This window comes from Rousettus aegyptiacus, unplaced genomic scaffold (assembly GCF_014176215.1).
Source record: "Rousettus aegyptiacus isolate mRouAeg1 unplaced genomic scaffold, mRouAeg1.p scaffold_m13_p_13, whole genome shotgun sequence".
NCBI classification, from domain to species: Eukaryota; Metazoa; Chordata; class Mammalia; order Chiroptera; family Pteropodidae; genus Rousettus; species Rousettus aegyptiacus.
The window spans coordinates 22,508,928-22,518,942 of record NW_023416288.1 but is presented as its reverse complement, the minus strand read 5'-3'; the positions used below and the strand labels follow the sequence as shown (position 1 = coordinate 22,518,942).

Below are 10,015 nucleotides of genomic sequence, written 5' to 3'. Positions count from 1 at the left end.
ATGTAACACTTTATATATGTATATATATACATGTTATATGTTATAATATTTCTGATAAATTGCAAGAAATTTAAAAGAGTATAATTTCATTAAACCTTTTAGTGATTTTGTTATTGTTATTTTTTTTTACTTCTATATGTGATATAGACACCATAATTATTATTATTATTTTTGCTGAAAACTGTCAGCTCTCTATTAAAGAAACTAAGAAACACCAAAAAAAAAGCCTTATATATTCACCTATGTATTTACCAATACCAGTACTCTTCATTCCTTTATATAGATTAAGTTTTCTAATTGGTATTCATTTTCTTTAGGTTAAAGAAGTCTCTGCCATTTCTTTTAGTGCAGTTCTGATGGAAGAGAAATTCTTTCAGCTTTTATTATCTTGATTTATTTTAGATTACCTTCATTTTGAAAGATTTTTTTTTTATTTGGCATAAAACTGTTTTTTTCTCCTATTATTTTAAAGGTATTATTGCATTGTTTCCCTGCATACATTGTTTCTGGTGAGACACTAACCTCTTCTGATTTTGTTAAGCATTTCCCTGTAGGAAAAAATGCATCTTCTATCTCTGGCTGCTTTTAAATTTTTTTAAAGCATGTTGTTTGGATATTGTCTGTTTTTTATACATAGGGTTTAGGGTTTTAGGTTGAATTTGTAAGCTGATCTTTTTTCACGACACTTGAGAAATAGTTATCCATTATTAATTTAAGCAATTTTTTCCACTTAATGTCTTTCTTCTTTCTTTCTGTGACTCCACTGTCACAGAACGACTATTTTAGACCACTTAATGTTACCCCACAGGTAACTGAAACTCTGATCAATATCTTTCCAATCTTAATGTTTTTCTTTTTGTTCTTCAGATTGTATAGTTTTATTGACTTTTATAAATCTTTATTCCTATACTGGATAGATATACCACAATTTGTTATCTACGCATCTTTGATGGAATTTTGGGTTGTTTTCTGTTTTTGGCTATTGCAAATAAATCTGTTATGAATATTTGTACACAAAACTTGTGCAGATATGTGCTTTCATTTTCTTTAAATGAATACCTCAGAATGACATGGCTAGGTTAAATGCAGGTATATGTTTAACGGTTCAAGAAATACTCCTTCCAGTTGTTCCACATCCTCCCCAATACTTACGATACTCAATTTTTCAAATTAGACTATTCTAATAGATATATCGTGATATCTTGAAACAACTTTTAGTTGCTCGAAGGTTTGCGTGGGGGGTATTTGGGAAAGGTCTGGACTGGGGAGAAAGAAGAAACAAATATAAAAGAGAGAGGAGAAGAAAAAAAAAGGGGGCAGAGGGAAAGGAAAAGAGAACTATCTTGCTGGCAAATATGGCCATCGCTATCTTCATAGTTGCAATAATTTTGTACTACACTACTTCAGGTTTGGATGACAGTAGTTTGGCTTTTTCTATAACATCTACTATGCAGGTGATCATTTTTACTGGAGGCTATGGATTAAATGATCTGGTGCCTTTAGAAACTATCAGTGACCAATTTACTCCCTTCCCTAGCCTGAATGCCAAAAAGCTCATTTGCAACCTATTTCAGCTTTCGTAATTGTCTTGAAAATAATAGCAGGTCAAACAGGTAAGCAACAGTACCCAATAGACACTAATGGTTTCAAAAAACTTGCTCTAAAAATAAAAATAAAAATAAATCTGGTATTAATAACAAAAATTTAATGTCTTCCCTGTGTCTTTCCAGAATGACTATATGTCTCTTTCTCTTAAAGATAATACATTATATTTAGACAAGTCCAGTATTTTCACAAAAACTTTTCACATTCCTCTAAAACTAAAGGCAGCCATAAACATGATACAAAAATGTCTACAGTTTGCAAGATGACAATCTAGTTAATCTTAATGTATTCCCATTCCAAAACATCTAGATGCAATATAGCAAAAGCCTAGATGCAATATAGCAAACATTATTCAAATGTACAGCAGAGTTTCAAGAAACCGAGAGAAATCCCAGGGCTTAAATACAGATAAGAAACCAAAAATAAGAATAGTAAGAGTTGTTATAGCTTTGAGTCTGCAAAGCCATTCTAAGGTACTAAATGTAGTGGCTTGGGTTTTAGTACTCAGGTATATACAAAAGTCACAGGAAAGAGCAAAGAGTAAAACTGGAATAAATGCCACAATATAGATCAAAAAAATTTCAAGAAAAATACCTTCAAAGATAGGTTGCGATAGAGAAAATAAAACTATACATAGAGATGGTAAAAATTTCTGGCTCACCTTGACTCTGGTGCATGTGTATGTGTGTGGGTGAGAGGGTGGTATCACATATAACAACTTGTAAACCAAAGGACTTTAACCCATTCACTTTAAAGTACAAATTTACACTATCCACATAATTATATACCCTATGAATCAACAAGAAAATGATCTAATGTAATCATACTGGCAAATAAGTCTCCTAAATTACATAGAATAGCTATACCTAAACGTTTCCTAGTGGAAGAAACTCTCAAAACTCATTTCACAGGGTTCCCCTAGATAACTCCTAGTGAATAGAACTCCATAGTCGAAACTCTTAAACCACAAAAAGAAATGACTCACTTTTAGTAAGAGATAGCTGGTCCCACAAAAAGCAAAACTGACTCTCAAAAAAAAAAATAGAACTAGTACAAATAGAGTTTAAATATGAATATTTAAAATAATTAAAAACATAAAAAAACAAATCAAAATATGAGAAAAGAAAAAAATTTAAAAACTCCTAGCATATTTGAAAGAGATCTAATTGGACTTTGAGTAATAAAAATTTGGTCACTATAGATAGATCAGTAATTATAGATATAGATACAGATATAAACATACACGTTTTACATTACAATCATATAGATAAATATATATAGTTAAGTAGTATATATTAACATCACATTACAATAAATTTTACAATAGCATTAAATACTAACAAGCACTAAAATTAGCTAGGGCTAAATATAAAAAAAATTAAATATTTTTGGAGAAGACTTATAAAACAATTGTTAAAGAATATTGGAAAAAAATGAAGAAAAATGCCAGCCTTCTACATGAGAAGAATCAATTTATAACAGTATTAATTCTTACTAAATTAATAAAATATTCAATAAAATTTATTTTTAGATTTAAACATAAAAGATGTTCTCCAAACATTTTGACAAGCTTATGTTAAATTCGGATGGAAAAGCTAAGAATAGCCAAGACAATTTCGAGGAAAATAGAATCAGTTAGATTATTATATTTTACCATATCTCAAAATTTATTTCGCTGTTTGAAACAAAATATTTCAGGTAGGCAGACACTGAGGGCATTTTTCTCCAACAGACCTGCGCTACAAGATGCGCTAAAAGAAATTCAGGTTAAAGTGAAATAGTGCTAGATGAAAGCTTCTGCTGGAAGGAATAGAGACAACTGAAAAGGGAGATGCAAATGGATGTTTTATTGATTCATTTATTTATAATGATAAATACGTATTTATATCTACTAATATTATTTTGCCTTGAAAGATTATTAAAAATGTTTTGAAAGATAATTTATAATAGAAAAAATAATAATGATGTCACAACGTAATGGCCGATCTATCAGCCTGGGTTCGTGGGTTATTGTAAAGAGAACTGTAGACACGTAGTTTAAGTGAGAAATAGACAATTTTTCTTTAAGGTTGTAAGGTAAAAATATTGCAAAATGAGTTTAATTAAGAATGTATGATATCTATTCAGGGTTAGATTAATAGACTAATAGAAAACAGCAAAATGCCCAGAAGCAACCAACTCTCTATGGAAAATTGAAATTCAAAACAAAACACAGTAGTACAACAATCACTGGGGCAAATGTTGACTGCAAATTGTGGTTTGGAGATAATTGTACATACATGTAGGAAAAAAGTATTAGAGCATATACCACATAAAACATCTTAAATAAAAGCTAAATATACAATTAAAGTATTAAAATATTTAGAAAAATAGGGTAGAATTCATTTATAAGTTTGTTGTTTCTTAAACATGACACAAAAAAATTATTAAAAAGTAATGTTAAATTTGGCTTCAATATAATTAAAATTTTCTGATTTAAAAATAGTACTACAAGATGTGGTGCATATTTACAATGAATATTACTCAGCCATAAGAAAAGATGAAATAGTGTCATTTGCATCATGGATAAATCTTGAGATCATGCTAAGCAAAATAAGTCAGACAAAAAAAGTTGAGAACCATATGATTTCACTCATATGTGGGATACAAAACTGAAAGTAACATACAAACAAGACACACAGACACAGACAGCAGTTTAACAGTCACCAGAGGGAAAGGGGAGAAAAGAGAGGTATGGATAAGGTAAAGGAGGTCAGATATACGATGATGGAAGGAAATTTAACTTTGGGTGGTAAAGATACAATGCAATATACATATGATATATTATTGAATTGTACACTTGAAACCTATGTAATTTTATTAACCAATGTCATCCCAATAAATTTAATCAAAAAATAGTGTATAGCCATGCCACCCTGAACAAGACTGATCCCGTCTGATCTCAGAAGCTAAGCAGGGTCAGGCTGGTTAGTACTTGGATGGGAGACCACCTAGGAAGACCAGGTGCTGTAGGTGTAAAAAAATTAAAAAAAATAAATAATAAGGGATTGTAAGCTGACAAGGTCCTTGCAATCTGTGAGGTCAACCAAGGGTTGTGTTGCCTAAAATAATAATAATAATTAATTTAAAAAATAATAAATAAATACAACAAATTTTTCTAAAGGAAAAAATTTAAAAATAATTAGCACTACAAACCAAAAATATACCTATAGACTGGAAGACTACATTTGTATTGTGTATAACTGAAGTGTCATATCCATAATAGATAAAGGATTCTAACTAAACAATAAGAGAAAAGTAATCAAATAGAACAATGAGCAAAACTAAACTAATCAAAGAACTTAAATAGAAAGTACACATTTAAAGTGTGTACAAACTTGCCTAGTTGTCAGAGAAATGTAAATTAGACAATCACAAGATATCATTTAATACTATCAGATAGGCAAAATTTTAAAGTCTGACAGTACCAAAGTTTGGAAAGCCTAGAGAGCAACAGTAATCTCAACAATGCTAAAGAAAGCATTGCTATTTTGGTGCAAGAGCTTTGGAGAGCAAATTGAAAATAGCTAGTAAAAATGAATATGTACATTCTTGAATCCCCAGGAATCCTACTTCTCAGTAAGTACCCTATATTCTTGGTCCTAAAAGAATCCTTGCCCATATGTACAATAAGTCACAATAGAAGCATATTCATTGTAGCATCATCTATAAGAGAGAAATGTAGAAACTGTGACATTTTTGTGAAATGGATAAATTATTTATGGTATAGTCATGTGATATAAATAAATGTAAATAAAGTAGAGGTGTCAGCATAAATTTAATAAATACGATGTTTATTTAAATAATAAATATTAAAAAATAATTTTATGTAAATGTATACCATTTATATAAAATTAAACTCATGCAGACAATCCTATCTATTGTGTATTATAGAGATATTTTTATACTTTAAGTACATATGCAAGCATGAATATGATAATCACCAAAATAATGATAGTTGCTATATGTAGAAAGGATAAAGTGGGAATATGAGAGAATATTCTGTAATATTCTTTCTTACAAAGTAATTAAAAAGAAGGAAAATATGTCAAGTTGTAAAGATTTAAAAACATGGGTTATAGGTACACAGGAATTCATTATACAATTTGTTTATTATTTTTCTTTGTACTTAAATTTTTCATTAAAAATTGTTCATTAAAAGTTTTTACATAAATAAAAGATGAAATATATTCCACATTGGCAATGACAGATTAAGTAATTTGGACCTACACTCTTTAATATCTTTGAAGGAGCATTGGAAACCGAAAAAAACAAAGGGGGCTGGGTAGCTTGCTGGCCAAAATCCATGGGAGAACAGCACTTGGGGAGAGGAAGTGATGAGTTTAGGTCTTCTTCCCTGAAGATGTTTACTGATATGAACAGGGTAGCTGAGATGTTGAACAAGAGTTTTATTAATCTTAAAAATAATTACATGGCTATAATTCGAAATGTATATAAATATTTCAAGAATAATGATAATCAAATATACTTTTATACCAATTCAGTTATTGTTAATGTTTTATACATATATGCATTTATTTTAATTTTTCTGAAATATCTGCATGCAGGGCAACATATCATGTTCTTTATCTCTAAATACTTTTAGCATATCTTTTCTAAGAACATGGATATTCTCTTAGATAATGGCAGTGTACTTAACAATTTCAGTACATTTAACATCAATACAATAATCAATTTTATCAACTGACCTAATAATGTCATTTGTAACAGTTCCCCACTCCAATACAGTTTCCTATCTAAGGTCAGCTATTTCAATCCATTGCCAGGTGTCCTTAACCTCCTTAACCTGTGGAACATTTTCACAACTTTTCTTTATTATAATATTAATGTTTTCTACTAATACAGTAATTCCCCATCCTTTTTAAATAGAACTATCCTCATTTTCTTCCCCATTTCCTTGTTACATTCTCAACCAAAACACAACATAAGCAACTTAGTGTCCCCTTCAGGGTATTACATAGGAAAGCACACAATGTTCTCCCACTTAGGTGGCCTTGGTTGTGAAAGACCACAATGTTCTCCGATTCATGCAACCTTCGTTGTTAACATTAATTTTGCTCACTCAGTCAAAGTGATGTCTAATTTCTCCACTGTATAGTGACAAATATGCAATTTGACATTTTTTAAGACAGGACAAATATTCTATTATTTATCAAGTCTTCCTCCTAAACTTAACATGTATAGATGATTCCTACCTGATTCAATCTTTACTGTGGTACATGAAAAATATCAATTTTTTAATTTCGGCACTCTGATCACATTTACGAAACAGCATTTCCCATTTTACTGTAAGCAACAGCCAAAATTATGCCTTGTTAATTAATTAGTTAATTAATTAATGGCTATCTATATTTATTTATTTATTGTTGATATAGACTAATTAATTTTTACATTTACAATAATTTATAATTCATTTTTGTATTTCATTATCTTGGCACTTAAATTGCCTCAATATTTTGTCAGTGGGAGCCCTTTTAAGGTAGCTTCTCATCTTCTTGATAGATCCCTATCATTGTTTAAGCAATTTCTTACTTTCTGCATAACAAAATTTTCTAGGCTCATTCTGTATCTTTCTTGTGCCAGCTTTGGAATCGGTCAATTTCCTGAGGAATATTGGCTTAAGCAACACTTTCAAGTGTCTTGTGGGACTAGAATAACAGAATCTGGAATCCAGAATTTGGGAAGAAAAGGTAGATCTGCTTAATTATTTCAATTTGGACTTAAGCTTTAAAAACTGTGCCCTAAGAATAAGGGTAAATTAAAAGTCACTTTCAGCTCAATTTCAAATCATCTCATTCTCTCAAATAAGATTAACATACAGAGTGCTAGGACTTTAACTTACCTCCAGAATCACACGCACAAAATTCCTCTAGAGAAAAATAATATTCTAATTAACAATTTTTTTCCAAAACAATTTTGATAATACATCTAAAACACAATTAAAAAATAACTAGGCATATGATGAGAGAAGACAACATGAATAACATTAAAGAGACACAAAGACAAGACGAAAAGATATACAGAGGCTTAAAATATTGCCATCATCCAGCTTTAAAATAGCTGTATTTCAGATGTTTGAAGAAAAAAAAAACGGCAACATTGAAAACTTCAACAGAGAACTGAAAACTATATATATAAACAACAGTATAAAACTTAATATTAATAGCCATAGTTAAAAATACAATTGATAGCTCATTATTTTCATTTTAACAGGAGTGAGACAAAGATGCCTTCTATTATTATTTTATTAAACACTGTATTAGATGTCTTGGCAAATGTATTAAGGCAAGAAAGATAATGAAAGGAAGGTAGAAAAAGAAAAAATAATATTTTTTTATTATTTTCATATATGATTGTCTATAGAAAAATACAAAAATATTTACGCATAATTTATTAAAATTAATAAGTGATTTTAGGTTATTGGATATAAGTTGTAAAACAATTAATGCATTCTTATATAATTTAAACAAGAAGATAGAAATTTAAAAAGTAAAATTTGAATTTATAATTACATTAGAAACATCACTGTCCATGAATAAATTTAAACAAAAGTGTGTATGACTTTTATGTAGAAAAAATATAAAATATTATTTCAAAAAATTAAAGACCTATGTAAATGGAGAAATGTGATATGACCTTGATTTAGAAAATGTACTATTGTATGTATGCAGACTCTCCACAAACTGATCTATAATTTAATAACATCTCATTAAACTTTAACTTGACAAAAGATTATAAGATTTATACCTAAATATGAGAGTCGAGAATAGACTAGCAATATTGTATTATATATCTGAAAGTTGCTAAGAGATTAAATCTTAAAAGTTCTCATCACAAGAAAAAAATGTAACTATACATGAAGATAAATAATAACTAGATTTATTGTTATTATTTCACAATATACAAATATTAAGTCATCATGTTATACACCTGAAACTAATATGTTATGTGTCAATTATAATTCAAAAAAAAAAGGAAAAAGAATAGACTAGCATTCTTGAAGAAGAAAAAAGATAGGACTTGTTTTTATCGGATATCAAGACTGTTGAGTAATTCAGACTGGTATTGGCTCAAGGACACACAAATGTACCAAAGGAATAAAATGGAGTGTCCAGACACAAATATATATGCACATGATTCATGATAACAGTGATACTGTATAGGAGAGGTAAAAGTGAGCTATTTAATTAAATGATCCTGGCTCAATTAGGTCTCCATATTTAAATGATGTATAATTTGACTCTTATACACAACCGGACATAAAGAATTCCAGATGGATTACAGGTCTGAATGGAAAAGGAAAAGTAATATAAGTTTTAAAAAATAACAAAAGATAATATTTTTATGACTACTATGGTAAGGAAAAATTCCTTCAACAGGACATAAGAAGCAATAACCATAAAGACAAAAGGCTGATAAATTCCACGATGTTCAAATAAATTATGTTCATCAAGAGACAATTAATCCCAGAGCAAAAAAAAAAAAAGAAAAGCTAAAGGAGTTCATCAACACCAAACTAGCATTATAAGTAACATTAAAGAGACAATTACAAACAATGCCTCCGATTAGGAACTAATATCAAAAATATATAAAAAACTCATAAAATCAACAACAAAAAAACAAACAGTCCAATTAAAAACTGGGTGCAGGACCTAAACAGACACTTCTCCCAAGAAGACACACAAATGGCCAACAGACATATCAAAAGATGTTCAACTTCATTAGCTATTAGGGAAATGCAAATGAAAACCATAATGAGATACCACCTTACACCTGTAAAAATGGCTATTATCAATAAGACAAGTAATAACAAATGTTGGAGAGGTTGTAGGGAAAAAGGAATCCTCATACACTGCTGGTGGGAATGTAAATTGGTACAACCACTATGGAAAACAGTGTGGAGGTTTCTCAAAAAATTAAGAATAGGATTACTATATGACTGAGCAATCCCTCTTCTGGGTATCTACCACAAAAAAAAAAAAAATGAAAACACTTATCCATAAACATATATGCACCCCGACGTTCATCGCAGCATTATGCACAGTGGCTTAGACATGAGAACAACTGAAGTGCCCTTCCGAAGATGATTGGATAAAGAAGATGTGGTACATATGTACAATAGAATGATACTCAGCCATAAGAAAAGATGAAATACACTTATTTGCGACAACATGGATGGATCTTGAGATTATCATCCTAAGTGAAGTCAGAAGAAGTTGAGAACCATATGATTTCACTCTCGTGTGGGTTATAAAATGAACAAGACAAATAAACAAAAACTCGTAGACACAACAGTTTAGTGGTTATCAGAGGGAACGGGGGAGGCCTAAAGGATATCATGCTAAATAAA

General features: G+C 29.8%; 1 pseudogene; it reads left to right on the top strand.

Annotated features, from left to right (window-relative positions):
• Window positions 1-4,502: 4,502 nt before the first annotated feature.
• LOC118611078 lies at window positions 4,503-4,620 on the top strand (annotated as a pseudogene).
• The last annotated feature ends 5,395 nt before the right edge of the window (window positions 4,621-10,015 follow it).